The 20,944-nt window shown below is 39.2% G+C and overlaps 1 long non-coding RNA gene across 1 annotated transcript; it reads right to left on the minus strand.

Annotated features, from left to right (window-relative positions):
* Nucleotides 1-1,292: 1,292 nt before the first annotated feature.
* On the minus strand, nucleotides 1,293-19,265 carry LOC309662483. The gene is made up of 2 exons (XR_014264728.1): nucleotides 16,049-19,265; nucleotides 1,293-15,972 (listed from the first exon to the last, which is right to left on the minus strand). It is a non-coding gene; the product is annotated as an uncharacterized lncRNA (long non-coding RNA).
* Nucleotides 19,266-20,944: the final 1,679 nt, after the last annotated feature.

Genomic DNA, 20,944 nt, shown 5'->3' on the forward strand with positions numbered 1-20,944 from the left:
AAAAATTTTATTAAAATTTTTATTTATTTATTTATTTTTGGCTGTGTTGGGTCTTCATTGTTGTGAGCGGGCTTTCTCTAGTTGCAGCGAGCGGGGGCTACTCTTCATTGCGGTGCGTGGGCCTCCGCTTCTCTTGTTGCGGAGCATGGGCTCTAGGCACGCAGGTTTCAGTAGCTGTGGCACGTGGGCTCTAGAGCGCAGGCCCAGTAGTTGTGGCGCACGGGCTTAGTTGCTCCGCAGCATGTGGGATCTTCCCGGACCAGGGACTGAACCTGTGTCCCCTGCATTGGCAGGTGGATTCTTATCCACTGTGCCACCAGGGAAGCCCAAGAATATCTTTTTAATAATTTAAGTATAAATCATTTGCTCAGTGCCTGGAACTTAATCATTCAGTAAATGTTAGCTCTCTGCTTTGACTTCGTGTTCCACGAAGACCATTGTTTTCTTCTAAGCTCATTTATTTAATGGAGAACTTTTTCGCTCATTCTACAGTAAAAATTTGTGTGTGTTCTTCATCTGCTTTTTGTTAGCTTCTTTACTTGAATTATTTTTGTATAGATTTTGCATAGATTCTAAGCTGATTCTGTTTTTGAAAATTACTGATTTCTAAATGAGGAGAATTCTTCCTGAATAAACTATTTTTTTAGGAGAAATGTGAGGGAAGAGCCAGGGGACTAAGCTGAGGTAGCAATAATTTGAGAAATCTTAGAATCTTTGGAAACTCTTTCTTCAGCACACTGACCTATGGGCATTAATCATCTCTAGTTTAGTGTGATTTCTCCCGGGTTCACAGTACTGTATGACACAGTACATGTGTTTTGTGTGTGTGTGTGTGTGTGTGTGAATGTGTCTGTGTGTGATATTTCCTTTTCCTCCATATCCATGACTCTATTTTAAGCATTGTTAGCTGTACATTTTTCCCCTCCTTATTTTCTGTATTGGTTTTCTTTTCTTTCAGCTGCTCACTTTCCATGTCTTTCTACAGTCTAATCAGTCATCTTTGTTTTGTTCCTTTTCTTCTCATTGGTTTCACAGTTCTGTTTCTGATCATTACTCATCTTTGAAGGAGGAGAGTCTGTTCCTAGCTAGCTATGGCCTCAATAATTAGGAGGAAAGGGACCCAGAGGGTGAGGAGAAGCAGCAGGCAGTTTCAACCTAGGGCACTAAGCTGAGGAAACAGGACACTGAGAAGTCTTAAAGTTCATGGAACCTCTGAGAGCCTCAGAAAACTTTCCAGCACTCTCTGTGAAGGGCCCTGCCTGTGGACGTGTCTCTTCCCTGTGTTTTCAGCATTTTCTGGACCCTCCTCGGGTGAGCAGGGTGACTTTCTTCTTAATAACGACAAAGGTTTTTTGTGTGTAATGATGTTTCCTTCCTCCTTCCTTCCTTCCTTCCTTCCATCTCTCTGCAAAGAGGCACCATAAATAGTGGTTATGAGCATGAATTCTGGAGACATTCTGCTTAGGTTTGAATTCAGTCCCTGCCACCTACGGGCTGCGGCCCTGGACAAGTCACTTACCTGCTCGGTGCCTCAGTGTCCTCACTTGTAACACAGGGATGGTGGTAATAATAGTACCTACCTCATAGGCCTATCAGGATTATGCGGGTTAAAATTTGTAAGACACCTTGAACGGTCCCTGGCAAAGTATAAGAACTAAGTGCTTATTAAAATAAATAAAACTGTGTTGTGATCACCTGCTACAAAATTCTATTGCTCATTATCATTTTTCTCTATCCAATCACACAGGCAGACTTCTTGTATAGATGTCATGTCTTGGTGTTTCTCACTCAGCTCCACAGCCCCTACTGTTAGCAATATTCCTGGGCAAACTCCAAGAATTTGCTGTTCTAGCCAAGGGATCACTGACGGAGCCCTTCAGAGCCACCTTCTGCTTTGGGGAAACTTGGTCTACTGCACAAGATCTGTCAGTTTGATGTCTTTTCTCCCAGTGCCTTTCAATTTGGTCCAGAGTCTGCTGTCATCTGGCAGCTGGTTTTCATAGTTTGTGGTCTGAGGCTGTGATTATTTTCTAGCTTCATTGGAGATGAACTTTTTGTCCCTGTTTTTACCATTCTTCTTATTGTTTAGGTTGGTTTCAGGGAGGAAAGCAAGGGTAAAAATGTCTTTACTAGGTCATCTAGAACTAGCAGTCGAGTCAATTTGACTTAAGTTGATTTTATTAAATCAAAATTTAAATCACTTTTTTAAAAAAAATAGAATGCACGCTCTGGGCTAGAAACCCAACCTCCAGAGGTGCTTTTTTTTTTTTTCAATTTATTTACTTTATTTATTTATTTTTGGCTGCATTGGGTCTTCGTTTCTATGTGCGGGCTTTCTCTAGTTGTGGTGAGCGGGGTCCACTCTTTGCTGCGGTGTGCAGGCCTCCCATTGCAGTGGCCTCTCCTGCTGCAGAGCACAGGCCCCAGGCGCATGGGCTTCAGTAGTTGTGCCTCGCGGGCTCTAGAGCGCAGGCTCAGCAGTTGTGGCACACGGGCTCAGTTGCTCCACGGCATGTGAGATCCTCCCGGACCAGGGCTCAAACCCGTGTCCCCTGCATTGGCAGGCGGATTCCCAACCACAGCGCCACCAGGAAGCTCTAAATCACTTTTCAGAGGGGACTTCCCTGGTGCTCCAGTGGTAAAGAATCTGCCTACTTATGCAGGGGACGCGGGTTCGATCCCTGGTTGGGGAACTGAAATCCCACATGCTGTGGGGCAACTAAGCCCACATCACAACTACTGAGCTCGTGCGCCTCAACTAGAGAGCCCGCGTGCCACAGACTACAGAGCACAAGAGCCCTGGAGCCTGCGCCACAACTAGAGAAGAGAAAACTCGCACGCCACAACTAGAGAGAAGCCCCCGCGCCACAAGAGCCCACGCCCTGCAACAAAAGATCCCGTGTGCCTCAGTGAAGATCCTGCGTACTGCAACTAAGACCGGATGCAACCAAAGATTTAAAAAATAAAAAATAAAAAAATAAATCTTAAAAAAATCACTTTTCAGAAACCACAAAACTGTGTATTTATTTTCTGTAAATTAAGGACTTCATTACAACTGACAGAGACATGTTTCATTTTAAGTTTATATATTTTACAGCAGCAATTAAAAGTCTTTTATTAAATTAATATAATCACCTAGTTATAAATTAAGTAAGAAAAGCTTAAGTAAAAACCCCTCTGGCTCTTGCACTGTTGGTGGGAATGTAAATTGATACGGCCACTATGGAGAACAGTATGGAAGTTCCTTAAAAAACTAAAAATAGAACTACCATACAACCCAACAATCCCACTACTGGGCATATACCCTGAGAAAACCATGATTCAAAAAGAATCATGTACCACAATGTTCATTACAGCACTATTTACAATAGCCCAGACATGGAAGCAACCTAAATGTCCATCGACAGAAGAATGGATAAAGAAGATGTGGCACATATATACAATGGAATATTACTCAGCCATAAAAAGAAACAAAATTGAGTTATTTGTAGTGAGGTGGATGGACTTAGAGTCTGTCACACAGAGTGAAGTAAGTCAGAAAGAGAAGAACAAATACCGTATGCTAACACATATATATGGAATCTAAAAAAAAACTGGTTCTGAAGAACCTAGGGGCAGGACAGGAATAAAGACACAGACGTAGAGAATGGACTTGAGGACACGGGGAGGGGTAAGGGTAAGCTGGGACGAAGTGAGAGAGTGACATGGACATATATACACTACCAAATGTAAAATAGCTAGTGGGAAGCAGCTACATAGCACAGGGAGATCAGCTCGGTGCTTTGTGACCACCTAGAGGGGTGGGATAGGGAGGGTGGGAGGGAGATGCAAGAGAGAGGGGATATATGTATACATACAGCTGATTCACTTTGTTATACAGCAGAAACTAACACACCATTGTAAAGCAATTATACTCCAATAAATGTTAAAAATATATATATATCAGACACACACACACAAAAAACCCCCAAAAAACCCCTCTGCCCCTTTCCCAAGTTTCTTCACTCCCACTTCCCAAGAGCAATCATTTTACTTGTTTCTTTTTTGAGATCTTCTGGCAGTTAGCTTGGTATATTTAAATCATGAGCAATGTATATATATATACATACATATATATATATATATATATATATATATACACACACACACACATACATATATATTTTCTGATTATGTACTGCAATACATAAAAAAACCAAATAACAAATTGGCACGTTAGGATGTGTGTTCCACAGACTGCTTTCACAATTCCGCTGTTAGAGCTGCACTGTCTGAATTTTACATGCAACTTCATTAACCAAGTCTCAGATACAGACTCCTAATGGCTTGCTATCAAAGTAGGTTTTCCTTTCACCATAGAACTGATTCATTGTCTTTCAGGTAATTGGGGACAATATTTTCCCGAAGTCTACCAGAGTAGTCTGTTCGAAAGCTTTCTCTTTGTTTCTCTGTAATTTCTCTACATGTTCAAGTCAGACATCGCTCCCCTACCAGATTTACTCAGAGTTTTCCTGAAAACACTTTAATTCATTCTTAGTTTTTTTTCTTTTTCTAATTGGTCCTTTGATAGTCTTTTGGTAGTTTTACCTAATACAAGTTCAAAACAGTTTATCCACAACTCCAAGTTAAAAAGTTATAAAAAGCACAAGTTGTTTTTGTTGTTGTTGTTGTTTTTGTAACTCATTTGGTTGCAAAATCTGACCTAAAATGATTTGAGGGAATAATTTTTTCCTCAAGTGTTTAGTTATGAGGTATCCCACACCCCACTGGAGTTATTACACAATTTTATATATACATATGTACACATATAGATACACTATTACCTTTCTAAAATCTGGAATATTCTGAATTCTGAAACATTTATGGCCCTGAAAACTTTGAATAAGGGCCTGTTGACCTGTATTGTAAAAGTAGAATATTCTTAGTATTGGAATTCTCAGCTTAATTAAGTAGGTGAGCTCTGTTTACTAAATACCATTTTAAGCCAACAGTGCTGTTTATATTTGTATCCCTTAGTGTCCAGTCAGTTAAAAGAAACTATGCTAGTTATTTTAACAGAGAAAATTTAATCTAGGACCTTAGCTGAATGGTTGCAAAAAGCAAAAGGAAGACACTGCATTGAGGCAGAGGTAGTAATGTTAGGAAGAGCTACCACTCTGGGGCTGGAAGAACAAAGGGAAGAGTCTGGAATTATTAGAACTCAGAAAATTGGATAGAGACTCTGAGGGGTTGAAATTCAAGTCTAAAGAAGTGGCACTACTTGTCTGGAGCTGGTATGTTCAAGGGGGTATTATGAGGCTGGTTCTGGAAGTGCCAGAAAATGGCAGATAGAACCACCTGCTGCTGACAGGAAGAAGGGCAACTGTTGGGGCAACACGGAGAGGAAGGGCAAGCAAACAGGAGGAAATAAGTCCTTTCTTCCTCCTTTAGCTTTCTTGTTTCCCTCTAGTGCCCTCTGTTAATAGAACCTATCAAGGAGCCAGCTGGCAAAGGAGAATACAGCTTGCAGATTTTTATCAACAGGATTCCAAAGCAGAGTATAGGAGGGTGGGTTTGGAGCTGAGAAGTAATAGCTGAAAAATGGGCACAGTCCAAATTTTGGGCTATTCAGCATCCATATAAAACCTTCTAAACATGTTTGAATTTCCATACAACAACAATAACAAATATATGCAACTACCCCTTATACAAAAGAAGTTGTTTTCACTTTCTCCTCAAAAGGGAGAGATATAAAGTCACAATAGCCAAATTAAATAATATCCTAACATATTTAATATTTATTATGGGGACTATCAAGGTATCCATCTCTAGCTGATATTGATTACTCCTTAAATTCATTCCCAGTCCCATATTAATATCCTAAAGCTAATCACTGTCAATAATCTTTTCAAAATAAAAAGAGGAGAAAGGAAAAAAGAAATTTGTTAATATGTGCAAGTATATATATTATAATACACAATATATTATATAATACATAATATAAAAGATAAAATAATATATTGCAATAATATATCATGTAAAATATTATATATTTATGTAACAAGCAAGGAAGAAAATACACATAGTTTTTATAGTCCTTGTTTCACAAGGCTGTAGTGCTATTATAACTTCCTTTTCCTACGAAACATTTCATGTTTTCTTTGCTCTCAGACAGTACTTCAACTGTCCCAAGTTCTTTACTTGGTGGGGTAACCAAATCTTCATTCTTAAAGTGTCTGAATCTTTAATGGTCAAGCTTTTCTTAGTTGTTACAGTTTTCCAAAAACTTTTCCTATTGCAAATGGAAATACAAGGAGGCACCTGAAAGAATATCTGGGTTACATACATTGTCCTTCCGGCCCCATTGTGTAGCAGCAACCTAGCTTCCTCTTGGAAATTAGGATCAATCACTCCAGTCAATAAGTGACCTTTTTCTTTGGCTGTTGATACAGTAGCATGAGGAACTCAAAATGGCCATGTAGTATTCTCAAACTTCCAATTCAGTGGAATCATTGTTGTGTCCCTTGGTGGAGGTATTCCTCTAAGACCTCCAAAAGTGCAGCATTCAAAATTGGGAGAATAGGAATCAAATAATCTCTGAGCAGTCTATAATATTGAAAGAAGCCACTCCCACTTAGACCCCTTGATGATTCTTGGACCCATCTGGTCTGGCTCTGGGAGAAACAGCACCATATTGGTCACTGAAGCAAAGCTTACACTGTAGCCGGTAAAGGAGAAATGAAATATTTCAGGAACTGATGTTGTAACTAAATCTTCAGCACGTCATTCTACTGTTCTATCAGACCAGCCATTTCTGGGTGATGGGGTTATATCCCACTAGATCACCAGCAACACAAAGTTATGTTTATTAGCTTGTTGCTTCAAGGGTGAATGCACACATTAGGAACCATGGGATGTGTCACGATTGGTAAATCAAGGACATTTTATAGGGTCTAGGGAGCTGTAGTTAGCCACAGAATGGTCTTGTCAAGGACTGGTCAGAATTTGTAAAGCAGTCAAGTTGCTGGGACAGTCAGTGGTCATGTCTTTAACACAGAAGTCCATGCAGTTACCATGGTATCAGTTCATCAGTGGTCTTATCTTGGAATATAGGATTCTAAATGAGCTGTGTTAAACAGTATGAGTTTAGATTGCTGTCTTACATATTTTAAAAAATTTATTTATTTATTTTTTGGCTGCATTGGTTCTTTGTTCCTGCATGCAGGCTTTCTCTTGTTGCGGTGAGCGGGGGCTACTCTTTGTTGCGGCGCACGTGCTTCTCATTGTGGTGGCTTCTCTTGTTGCAGAGCACAAGCGCTAGGCACCTGGGCTTCAGTAGTTGTGGCGTGTGGGCTCAGTAGTTGTGGCTCACGGGATCTAGAGAGCAGGCTCAGTAGTTGTAGTGCACAGGCCTTGTTGCTCCGCAGCATGTGGGATCTTCCCAGACCAGGGATTGAACCCGTGTCCCCTGCACTGGCAGGTGGATTCTTAACCACTGCGCCACCAAGGAAGTTCCAGTCTTACATGTTACAGTTTAGGATAGTTTATCTGTTTTGTGAGTCCTGGTACAGTTTTCCAAATCGTGGTCTTTGCTTCAATTTTCAGAAACTTCCTCAAACCTACCATCTGGGCTTTTTTTTTTTTTCTTTCCACTTCATCAGACTCTCTTTCTGAAAGATGGACTGTTATCTTCTGGGGATGTGACTAGTCCAGATCTGCACTGTTCATTGAGAGGTTATTATCATATATTGTGTTTTCAATGGTAGTTGTTTTCATCTCTTTAATCACCAGGCCTTCTTTTTCTCTTTGTTGGATGATCACTTGTTGAATTGCGTGCTTGACAGCAGCTGTACAGCAACTATTAAGAATCTGGAGATCATACCTTTGGCATCTGCAACACAGACAAATATTTATAAAATGATTATTACTAAAGTTTGCATGCTACTTCAAAAACAAAATACTAGTCTTACAAATCTGAGCCATGAAGCCATGTCTCATAACTTACTTGGATCTTCCTTAAATAATCAAGTGGCATTTCCCCTTAATTTGGATACAGATCACTCAACTTTGCCAGTGTCTGAATAATCAGTCCTGTATCTAGTGACCATGATGGATGAGGATCTTAGGAGCACTGTGATTAAAGGCCAGGGATGACTGTGAACTATTTAGAGGCTTAAACCAACTAAGAAGGAAGAAGATAACCAAGAGTTAAAGCCAAAAATATGCAAAGAAGTGAGAGGCAACCAGAGATTTTTGGTGTCTGGAGACTTTCGTTCTGGTGATGTCGGGTGAAACGAGTTTATTAGTCTTTTCTTCTAAAGTCCAAGAAACAGAGCAGTTTGCACTGCAGACTGGACTTGCTGCAGAGCCTTTTCTTAGCCTGAACCCGTTCAAACTTTGCAGCCTTACAAGTTATTTGGTAAATGCATCAGAGATCCACCCACAAATGTGGTATGTATTTTCCTCTGATTCCAGAGATTCTAGGTTTGGAACTGAGAGACAAAAGCTTAAAAACCAGCACAGTATTTAACCTTCTTGAACCTTACTGCTTTTAGAGAGAGAAGAGAGCTGGACTTTTAATATACTAAGATCATTAAGTCTGTTGTCTTTTAGTCCCATTATAATAAGGATGTTAAAAATAATTGCTCTCAGCATATGTTGACTATATGAAGTCCTTTATATGCATCATGTCATTTAATGCTGACCGGACTATAAGGAAGTATAATTAGGAAAATTTTCAGGTTTATCCTTAAAGATCCTTGACTGTCTTTGGAGACACAGATCCATAATTTATAAACTAGCATCTTCGCTGAAACTCAATGAGAACTTCAAGACTTCCTCAAGGCTGGTCTGAAACTATTTACATCAGAATCACCTCAAGAGCTTAATGAAAACTCAGACTCCTGGATTTCATGCCCAAACTTCCCAATTGGTATTTTTGAGGATGGGACCCGGAATCTTCAATACATCAAGCTTCCTAGGTGATTCTTATGCACATTAAAATTTGAGGGCCGATGTTCTACTTGCATTCCTTAGTTTCAGATTTCCATTGGGTATGTTAATTTTTCAAAAAAGAAATTTCCTAAATAATCTAATGCAATGCTTAAGGAATTCTATAATATAAAGTTCTTAATAAAGTCTTTGACCTTTTGCATTTATTAATAACATCTTAATAAAACAGCTGTATGAGTAGGTATGTAATATGCTATCTGATAGTCTAGCTGATCTGTGAGGCTTAGGTTCCTAAAAACACCATGGAAGGAAAATTCATAGGCAAGAAATTTTAGAACTTAAAGGAATAAAGAGGTTGGAGATTAAAGTCCTACATGAAACTATTCTTTTATACATTTCTTTCTGTGAACATAAAATTAAAAGTTAAAGATATCTGACTAAGTAAAGAGACTATCATTGGGCATTTTACATGTCTCATGTTAGTGTTTTAGTTTGAATTCTATCTGCTGTAAGTAGTGGAAGGCCCAATCAAACTGACTAAACTTAAAAAATAGGCCTATGTAATTGAAAAGTCAAGTTGGTAGTCTCCTTTGGATCAGGTGCACACATGAGACCTTCAGGAATCTGTGTCCCTCTCCATTTGTCTGTCCCCTGCATTGTCTTCATTTCAGGCAGGCCTTGCCAGTAGTGCAAAAAGATGGCCACTACCAAGTCCGGGGCACATCAGTTTGGCAATGCCTAGGGAGAATCCCTCCTTTTCCGAGTGATAACAATGAATCCCATGGCTGATAAACTCCCCATACACACTGGTCAGAGGGATGCAGAACTTTTAGTGGCCCGATCTGGATCATGGGTCCATGCTTTGGTGGAGTCAGTCCCACCAAAATTTGCCCTGAGAGGGGAGGAGGATGATTTCTCAAAGGAAAAGCAGGGGGTTCTTTTCAGAAGAGAAGTATGCATCATGGGTGGATGAAACCAACAGCTACAGGGTGTGAACTGAGTAGTGTGTAGTTGATTTCCATTTACTGCCTTAAGCTATTTTAGGGAAATCTTTAGAATCTTCCTCCTTTAATGTTTCAATAAGATGCTTATTAAATTTGTCTTTGTTGTGAACAACCTTTATGCAAAGAGGCTTTCTCTCCTCCTTTTCTTTTTCTTTCCTGTTCCTCATCTTTCTTTCAAATAACCCATGCCTTTCTAATTTTTTTTTTAATAAATTTTACACTTTATTTATTTATTTATTTATTTATTTATTTATTTATTTTTGGCTGTGTTGGGTCTTCGTTTCTGTGTGAGGGCTTTCTCCAGTTGCGGCGAGTGGGGGCCACTCCTCATCGCGGTGCGCGGGCCCCCCACCGTCGCGGCCTCTCTCGTTGCGGAGCACAGGCTCCAGACGTGCAGGCTCAGTAGTTGTGGCTCACGGGCCCAGTCGCTCCGCGGCATGTGGGATCTTCCCAGACCAGGGCTCGAACCCGTGTCCCCTGCATCGGCAGGCAGACTCCCAACCACTGCGCCACCAGAGAAGCCCCTTTCTAACTTTTGACTCAGTTTTTATTTTCTCCTCATTCTGGGCCCAGAGGTAAAGAATAACTAGAAATGTCAGGGTATAAAAATCTTTATTTACCTTTTATTTAACCTTTGTGACATAGCCAACTGAGTCTATTTCATACCCTGCCCCAGTACAGAGAATTATATAGATTTAGCCATGAGGACGGTATCTTATAGTATTTAAGCACACAGTCCCTGGAGTCAGATTGCCGGGTTCAAATCCTGTCTTTGCCATTTGCTAGCTGTGACCTCGACGGATTTTAAACCTTTCTATGACTCAGCGTCTTCACTTTCGAATGAGGCTAACAGTGCCTCTTCAGTAGCATTGCCAAGAAGATGGATTAAAAGATCTGAGCTGTGTGGTGGATAAGAAGGTTCAATGAGTTTGACCAGAGTCTTTATTCATGCCCAAGCTCATGAAGTCTGCCGTTGCCTTTACTGGTATCTCATTCTTGCTTTCCTTTCAGACACGCCTGTGCAACTCCAAACGTGAGGTCTACTTTCTCTCAACACTCTTCTCTTCTCCTCTGCAAAAAACCTCATTGCAAAACTCTCTACTCCAGTTCTGCCATGTACATTACCTTCCTCTTCTAATTCTAGCTCTCATATTCCGCTTTTCTCATTACTGCCAAGAATACTGACTCAGCATTCTCCTCTGTGGAACTGAAATTCTTGAAGTTGTTGAAAAAGGTATATAAAAGTAAATCCACCTGAACAGCTCACAAGAGTTGGTGAGGTAGGCGCAAGGCAGGGGAGAATTTGTTCTATTATGTATTGATTCTTTCATACATTTCACAAACAGTTCTTGAGTGCCACAGACCTGTGACTATAAGCGAGTTTGTAACATGCAGCTGGACGTATAAAGTTAAATGCTGCATTGACTCTGCCCTTAAGGAGAGGAAAATTTTACATCCCTTTCCCATTATTATGCACTTGAGTTTAACATAAATTAAACTGATTTTTACAAAATATCAGATTTTTAAATCTTTTGAAAGTAATTTATTATTACTTTCTCTGCATCTAATGAATCCATTGAGGATGATGAAGACAATAATCAAAATTTTAACTAATAATTATTAAATGCTTACTGTATGCCAGGCCCATTTCTAACTGGTTTATGAATAGGAATCACTTAACTTTATTACACTTGCCATTCCCACTTAGCAGATGAAGAAATTGAGTCTCCAAGAGATTTTCTTTTCTATGGTTATGCAACTTGTAAGTAAGGATTTTGCATAACAACTATACACACGGGAGTATTTGCTTGTTAGGCATATACTTAAGGGAAGTCGGAAAACCTATTAAATAAAATGATGTGGGACTTTGATAGCTCTTTGCCTTTATTAATCATTACGGTCATCAGCAAGATTCTTCATTTTGAAAATTCAGTTTTTTTAAGCCCCTCATAATTTAGTATTTTCACTTTTCTCCCATATACTCTTTTATTCATTTGTTTTTTCATTGATTTATTCCATAGGTACTTATTGAGTGTCTACTCTTGCAAATTACAAAGAACTGAGGTAAATAAGGACCCTTCTTTCCTCTAGAAGAGTAGGCTGTTTTAAATCTATGGATGGTCACTTTGGGGAATTATAAGTTGTTCTCTATCAAATATTTTTTAAAACTTTGGGGATGGTGATGTTTATAGGGAAACCTAGGGTAAATTAAAAGAAGGCAAAACTTTCACTAGCACTTTATTGGCAAGGTTTTCTGGGGATAGAAAAATATCCTTTTTGGAGGGCTTTTTCTTCATTGTGCCCTGCACTTTGTCTACATTGATAATTTACCATCAAAGAAACCTGCTGATGCATTAATAGATAAAGCAAAGGCTGAAGTTGTTAACCACCCATTTCAGAATTTCTCAGTGTTATTGCCTTAAGGTTTAAGCTAAATGTCCAAGAGGTTGTAAGAGTTTTCAAGGTGGCCTCTAAAATTTTTGATGTTATTACATATTACATACACTTGATAAAAATGATTTAGATGAATTCCTTTATTGCTGTTCACTTATCTGTTTCCAAAATTTTCCCTATTTGAAATAATGCAATAGCAAAATTATTTGCTGTGATAGATCCTGGCCACTACTTACTTCTTAGGATTGTGTGTGACATTTTTCAGAAAAACAAAAATTCTAAAAAGTAGATCCACTTGGTGATACAAAGAATCTTATTTCTGTTAATATTGCTTGTATTTTTGTTTTTGATGGTTTCCACCTCACCTCTGATGGAATTCCTAGTGAAACAAAACAAAACAAAACAGCCCATACCCTTAATATGCTAGTAAAAGTAGCATTTTTCAATTCCTTATAAGGCAGCTGGACCTAAAGGCATAGATACTTTCTAATCAGGAATCTGAGATATCTGGTCCAGGATGTGTTGAACTAAAAAGTTTTGGATATGGAGGTGAAAAATGTGAACCCTGGATCCAAATTCTGATGAGAGAACATATTTTAAACTGCTACAAGACAAAGTTTTTCAGGCTTCAATTTTATTTATTGGTTTACTGGTTTCTGGAAGCTGTGTTATTCTGTGTTGTAAAATCTGGAAAGAATAGTCTGATAAAACTTCAAGATTAAAAAATATCCCCTCCCCTCAAGGTAACCCTCTAAAGTATTTATTTAACTTTTTTTCCTGTGAGTAAAACGTAAGACCTAACACGGGGTAAATATATAACATATTCAACTGAGATTTCAGGCTTCCATCTTTATCTTTGATTGGAGGTCAGTGATTGACCATACTTTATGGTTATTTAGTTAACACCCATAAGCCTGGGCGCCACTTGAAAAACTCATATTGTTTGGTGTAAACCTCTCAACTGCACTGACAGAGTTGGAGAATATGTTCCCTTTGCCAAGCAGCAGAGCCAGTTATTGAGAAAGAAATGAGGCACTGCTCCATATAATGTGTGAATGCTACTACTCAGGCTTAAAAAGAGTGCTTATGGATTGAAAACTGAGGCCACGCAGGGTATAGCTTGTTCATGTAAAGGTGCCAGAACTAGCAAGATTTTTCTTCTTCTTTTTTTTCCCTCTCCCATTGCTTATTAATGGGATGAGGTCTGGTGAGTAATGTGGACATCTTCAGATTTCAAATTTCTGAATTTCTGTAGAGGAACTGGTGTAGAAAACTTTGGTTCTTTATCCAGGTGCCATTGGCTTTTAGCCCAACATATTTATGCCTTAAATGAGCAAAGCATCTTAAAGATTTCTTCAAGGTTTTGAGGACAGGAAAGACAGATTGCCTTTTAGTATTAAAGATATCTGTAAGTTTCTCATTTCCTGTCGCTGCTGTATTCACCTTCAATATTTCTTTCATATCAACATATTTCTAAACAGCTCTCCAATAGCATTCTATGTGAAATGGAATTGATTTTGTCTTGAGGCAGCTAACATTAGGAGCTAAGTGCATATTTCCTGTTTAATCATTTCAACTTCATTTCCTAAAAATGAGCACACTGAGTATTTAACCTATTTGGTGTTGGAAAAAAAAAAGTACAGACCTTTGGCCTACTGCCTAAAAAAACCCAATAAGAGCTTAAGAGGCAGCAGTTTGGGAAGCAGTTAAGTATGCAATTAAAAACAAATCTAGAATCCTCAGATTGCATTGGATAAAAATCTCAGGATTTCTGGGGGTGAGTCTCACAAAACACCTAATCCAATCACCCATCTGGGGTTTGAATCCCATTCCACCCTTCCCAGGGCGTCACCTTGATGTATAATGCCTTATCATTGCAGAGACAGGAAACATAGCATACTCCAAAGCAACTCCCCATGACTCTGTTCACGAGGAGGGTTTTCATTATGTGGACTCAGAATCTGTGTCTTGGTAATTTTAATCACTGGTTCTAGAGAAATCAATGGGGGACATGCAAAATGAGTTCAAAATTCTATTACACAGCTCATTAAATTTCTAAAGACATATTGACACCTCCAACTCTGTCAGCAGTTCCTACATTCCAGATCTGTGTTGAGCAGACACGAATTTGTTTATGATAGTTTGTGGCCATGGCACCCGATCTCAACCCCTTACTCCAGTTGCCATCTGAACAAAGCAGAGTCAATCAGGACTTTCATCAGCCTCATTTCAGACAGTGGGATTCTAATTAAATAAAGCCTTAAATGACACGGACAACTTTGGCAACTCTGTCTCACAACTGCAATCTATTGAATGTAATATCAATCACTAAATCATTTTCATAGCTATTTACTAGGTAATATTGCTACCAGCACTCCCACACACACATCACTAAAAACAACTAACATCGTTTCTGTTGCTCTGTGCCAGGGACTATTCAACTGCTTTACATATATTAATTCACTTAAGCTACTATGAGTCCGTATTACTCTTCCCATTTACTGATGCAGAAACTAAGGCAGTTCAGGAGAGAGGAAGTAACTTGCTCAAGTTTATACAGGTCATTAGTGACAGCACCAGAGAATGAACACAAACTCTCCAATTATACAATATATAGAAAACATCTCAAAATCAGTTGGCTCTTCTGGCTTCAAGTAGAAGGTTGGTCACATATTTCTACTCGATGTCAATTTATATTGGTTCATCACTCTGATTGATCAGGTCTTTCTGGATCATGAGCTCTCACCCTAGGTTTTATGTCATCAGCAGTTATAATCAGCTTGTTTTCTAATTCTCATCCAAGATACTGATAAAAATGTAAAACTAGACAGGGCCAAACTAAGACAGACCCTCTGGTGCATCATGCAGAGCCATCCTCCAGGCTGACATCTATCCCTTAACCAACAACTTTGGATAGAAGTATTCAACCATGTATGTGTCTTTATAATTATGCCACTTTTCTAGCTGAAGCTTTCTCAATGCTAATGTCGCAATACACTGGTGTGTTGCAATCCACTGTAAGGTTTTCAAAACTAATTTATTTCTTAAAAAAAAACAGCAGATTAAAGATTATCATCAAATTAAAGTCACTCTCATTCACTTCCCTTTTATCAAACTTGCTTGAGTATGATAAATAAGGTAAGGTGTTATAACTGGCATGGGAATAATAGTGGATATGTCCTTGGGAGAGTGGCAAGTAGAAAACTCAACTCTCAAATGTGTGGTGGTGGAAGAAAATGATAAATGTTGCTCTGGCCCACATTTTTCCATATTGGTTATAAGAATTTAATGAGGAAATTTGTCAAGTTCGTTTTGAGTATTTCTTCTCTCCATTCCCTTGGCCATGACCTTGTATTTCTTTCAAAGTATTAAAATGGATTTTTCACTAACTTCTTATTCTGAAAAATGTCAAAATTACAGAAAAAAAGTGAAAGAATAGTATAATAAACAGCCATATACCACCTAAATTTGACACTTTATTATATTTGCTTTATTTGTATTTATATCTATATATTTTGTTTTCTGAACTATTTGAAAATAAGTAGCAAGCATCATGACAATTCTCTCCTGGGCCAGTCATTTGTCTATTTCATCTATTTCTTGTTCTTCCTCTGCATTGCTCTGTATCTCAGGGACTTGGTACCTGCAAATTACATTTCCCAATTTCATCTATTTCTTGTTCTTCCTCTGCATTGCTCTGTATCTCAGGGACTTGGTACCTGCAAACTACATTTCCCAGACTCCCTTGCAACTGGGTAATACTTAGGTTTTGGCCAATGAGAAGCAGTGGCTGGAGATTGGACGGTAAGAAGCGAGGCGAAGACAGGATATTTCTACCACCCTCCCTGCGCTTTGGGAAGTGTCTTTGGTGGTGTCTTTGTTTATTTTTGTCAAACAGCTCCTTTCTCCGTGGTCCAGGCTTCCCCTGGGGAGCCGCTGTCAATTCCCACAGGGACAGCCCTGGCTCCTGGGCTCTGGTAACACCACCTTTGAATTGGCAGTGGCTTCTTCTTTTGTGAATCTCTAAGTCGACCCCTTGTCCTTTGCCCTTTCAACTCTTCCAACACCTTTTTAACCAGTTACCTGTATTGAATGCCTTCTCTTGAACTCCTTTTCTTGTGAGTTGTTTCCTGATTCTGAAAAACAAAGGCTTCAAATTCTCTGATACACTTCTTCTAAAACTAAGGACATTTTTCTATCAACCGCAACACCATTATCACTTAAGAAAATTGCTAATAACCTCTCTAATATCATCTAATACTCCAGTCCATATTAACATTTCCCCACTTGTCTCCAAAACGCTTTTTATAGTGATTTCTTCAAACTAAATCCAATCAAATTCACTCATTACATTTGATTGCTCCGTCGTTTTAGTTTCTCTTAACCTGGAAAAATTCCACCATTTTTCCCCCTGTGACATTGAGTTTTTGAGGATACCAGATCAGTTATCTTCCAGAATGTTCTACATTCTAGATTCTTCTGATTTTTTTCTTTTTGGTGTTGCTAAACTTATTCTTTCTTTTTTTTTTTTTTGGCCACACCACACTGCATGCGAGATCTTAGTTCCCCAACCAGGGAATCGAACCCGCACCCCCTGTAGTGGACTGCCAGGGAAGTCCCATCTAAATTTATTCTTAAACTTAGGGACTTTGTAATCTGAAATTTAGGTATAAAAGCTTGATTAAATTCAAGTTAATAATTTTTGGCATATTTTTCATATTGTGTCATACCAGGAAACAACATGACAGGATGTGATGAAATGTTTAATCACGTAGGTAAGATTGTGACTATTAGATCTTATAGGTAATCAAGGATAAAGATATAGTTCACATTTGCATTTTGTTTTTGCCATTTTTGTAGCCCATATGATAGCTGATTGAATATTAGTCTTATATTTCTATTACATTTTAAGCTTATGTTTTATACATATACACACACACACATATATATATATATCTTAGTGATCTTTATAATTTCAATAGAATACTACTTTGGCGATTGTACACATTCTGCAAATATTTATGAAATTAATGGCCAGCCATGAATTTTATAGTTGTGTGGCAGCTTACTCTTATATCCTAGTTTCTCTTTCACTGATCTCTTTCTTTTTTACTAATCTCCTTTACTTTTAACCTTTACACCAGTAAAGAAACAATGACATAGAAATGGGTTGGAACTAAAGTCAACATGCTTTCTGCCCATTCAGATCTGTTGACTCAACGTGTCTAAAAATGAACTCATCGTCTTTTCCACCAAACTTGCTCTCCTCCCCGTATTGCTTAACTTAGTGATTAGCCTCATTCAACAGCACCAACCACCAAATGAGGACTCATCTTTGACCCATGACTGTCACTCACACCTCTCATCCAATTATTCCCCAAGGTGTGTCCATTCTGCCTTCCTGGCTGTGTCTTCCTCGATTACTTGAATCTTATTACTATTATACAAGGTCAGTTCTTCAGCAACTCTCATGTAGGTTACTTCAAAAACTGGCCTCCCTCCTTCCAGGCACATGTCCTCAAATCTTTCTTCCACATTCCTTTCAGAAAGTTTGTTCTGCTATGCAGAGCTTCTTATCCCAATCTCCTGCTTAAAGTCTTTTCATCGCTCTCATCACCTACAGGAGGCAAGGCCCTCCATATCAAGGTGCTATTCAGCTCGTCAGTCTCACATCTCAATGCTCTGCTTCCTGCACTCTCTACACTGACCCCCACATGTTACAACAGGCTATGCTCTGCTCTCTTATCTACATACTTGTGCCCATGCTGTTCCTCCTCCCTGCATGCCCCTCCATGTCGGACTCACCTGGTTACCTCTGCTTTGCCTCAAATCTCAGTTAAAGGATTGTCTTTATGTGAGTCCCTCCCTGACTCCCTCAAACAATGTATCCTGGAATCCCAGTACCTAGCCCAGGGCTGACACAAGTAAGTGATCAGTACGTGTCCCTCTACCCTACTGAAATGGGTATCCAGCCACACTTCTGTCGACCACCTTCAATAGACTTTCCTTGATCCTTCTTTCCACCTGAATCAGCCCTCATCCCCATGAATCTTTCTTTTAACACAATTTTCCTTTATTGCCTGGACTTGTGATGGCTAGATATAAATATAAAGATATTAAAAATGTGTCCAAAAAGTGGACACTGGATGCCTAAAGACCCTCAGACCAACATCAGGGCCCCTCCCTAGGCTTATAGAGAAAGCCTGGGGACAGAAGTCTAATGAGGTCACAGAAACCATCATGCCAGAGTATGTCATTGCCAAGAGTCAAGGGCCTAGATCCAAATCAGGATTTGGGAACCACAGCAGGGCTAAAACGTAGAAGAAATAGCCATAAGAATTCCACTGTGTCCTTCCTACCATGTCATCTTTGGAGAGATGCAAGCCAATGATGAATCTAGAAGTTTATAGTTTGTACCAGCCCTGTGAAATCACAAAATAGGGCCGAAAATAGTTGTATAAAGAGGAAGACTGAGGCTTGGTCTTAAATTGCGGTACATTAAATAACCTTTTTATTTTTTCTTGAATGAATCTCTCTCTGTTTTTCTGCCTCTTTTAGAGCATAGCAAGTGAAAACCAGGGACCTAGAAAAGAATATAAATAAACCAATGATGAATTTTAACAAGGCCAATTAAGAAGAATGCAAATACTACTGCATGAATCTGGATAGGAGAAGGAAAAATGTTCAGAGAAAAATGATTATACAAAGAATGATAAAAATAGTAGTACAAAGTATGGAATATATAACACATGAAAAATAAGAAATTCCTATTTTCTAACTTCCTTGTGTGCTTAATACCTGGTAATCATGTCATGCTTCCTAAAATCCTCCAGTGCCTTCCTAATGTATTTGAAATAGAATCCAAAATCCTTAGCATGACCTGCAGTATCTTGGGATCTGACCTCTGTCTACATTTCTACCTGCATCTCACACCTCTCTCCCAGTGTGGAAGGCCACACTGGCCTTCCTTCTGTTTTTCAAATACACCAAGCTCCTTCTTGCCTCAAGGACTCTGCAGATATTCCTCCCTCTTCCTGGAATGGTCCCAATCCACTGCCAGCCAATTCTTGTGCCAGCCTCCCCAGCCATACTTCTCCCTGCCACCCTCAAAAGGCTTTGCCCGATCCCTCCTTCCATCTAAATCAATCCCCATCCCCATTAGTCTGTCTCTTAGACTAAAGGCAAAATTTTCCTTTATTGTGCTAATCAAAAGTTGTAATCATATATTCATCTGGGTGGTTATTTGTTTAATGTTTGAAAGCTTCATAAATGTAGGAACCATGCCTGTATTGCTTATTGCTAGACAGTAGGAACTCAAAAGATAAGTTTTGGTTGAATAAAGGCTGCAAAGGAGGATGAAAAAATGGACTCATGTTCATCTTTGCAGTGGAGACTGCTATTTATCCCTCAATCTCTCTCAATATCATGTCTTCTTTATTAGTAATAGAACCTTGATTTTAACCCAGACACATGCCTTACCAGAAAATGTACATTTTTCCAGAATCCCTTACCGCGGAGTATAGCTTGGTGACTAAGTTCTGGTTAATGGGATGTAAGAGGAAGTATCATTTGCAACTAATGAGAAAAATCTTTGGAGGGAGTTGTGTGCCATTCTTTGACCTCTCATCCTTCCTACTGGCTGGAGTAGAGACACAATTGTTGGAAGCAACCAATTAGACATGAGGTGGCATGTGAATCATGACAGTGCAAAACAGAAGGACCCGGATCCCCAATGATTTTGTGGAGCAGAGCTGCCCTACTAGGTCAGGACTATGCAACTGCTACTCACAGCTGTACCTAATCCTAATAGGTATGCATAGATAAGGTGCCGTGGGGCAGGGCATGGGGCTTAAGGAAATCTAAGTTGAGTCTTGAGAACACTGGAGTTAAATGGAGGGAGGACATTCCAGGGAGAGCAAACTTCATTATTATATATATTGTGTAATGAAGTAGCATAGCATATCTAGTCATGGACAATTAAAACCCTAGGGTCATCAATGTACAAGAGATAGAGCAAAAGCAGTTTACAAATAAACAGTTTACAAGAGCACATTATAAACACATAGAACATCGTGTTTGTGGCAGAGACTGCTTCCTATCCCAACATCCATTCTCTTCTTCCCCCTTAACTGTGGCAAGTCTTCAGTCGTATTTACAAAACATTTCTGTTTCTCCTCCTTTTGATAAATGGTAAGATTCCACTTCCCTGCTCCCTTGTAGTTAGAAGTGACCATGTGACTTGCTGTGACCAATAAAATGTGAACTTTAAAAACCAGCGTGAGATTCATGTCTTCTCTCTCTTTCTCTCCTATGATGACTGTTAGTGTTTCTGACAGTGGTTCTGGGTTTCAGAGTGAAGACACCATGGATCAGAGCCCTAGCAATCCAGGATGGTCATGTGATGGGAGAGGAAAATAAGCCTTCGTTGTGTTAAGCCTCTGAGATTTTGAGATTGTTTGGTCCTGCAGCATAATCTAGTTGACTCTGATAGATGGGACCATGGTTTTATTTAGAGTGGCAGTGCAGTCAAATGAGATAACATTTCCCAGACTCTTTTGTAGCTAGGTATTGTCAGATAACTAAGTGTTTGCTGTAAGACATACATGGAAGTGTGT

The sequence above is a fragment of the Balaenoptera physalus genome (genome assembly GCF_965194825.1).
Source record: "Balaenoptera physalus genome assembly, chromosome: 6".
In the NCBI taxonomy this organism is placed as follows: Eukaryota; Metazoa; Chordata; class Mammalia; order Artiodactyla; family Balaenopteridae; genus Balaenoptera; species Balaenoptera physalus.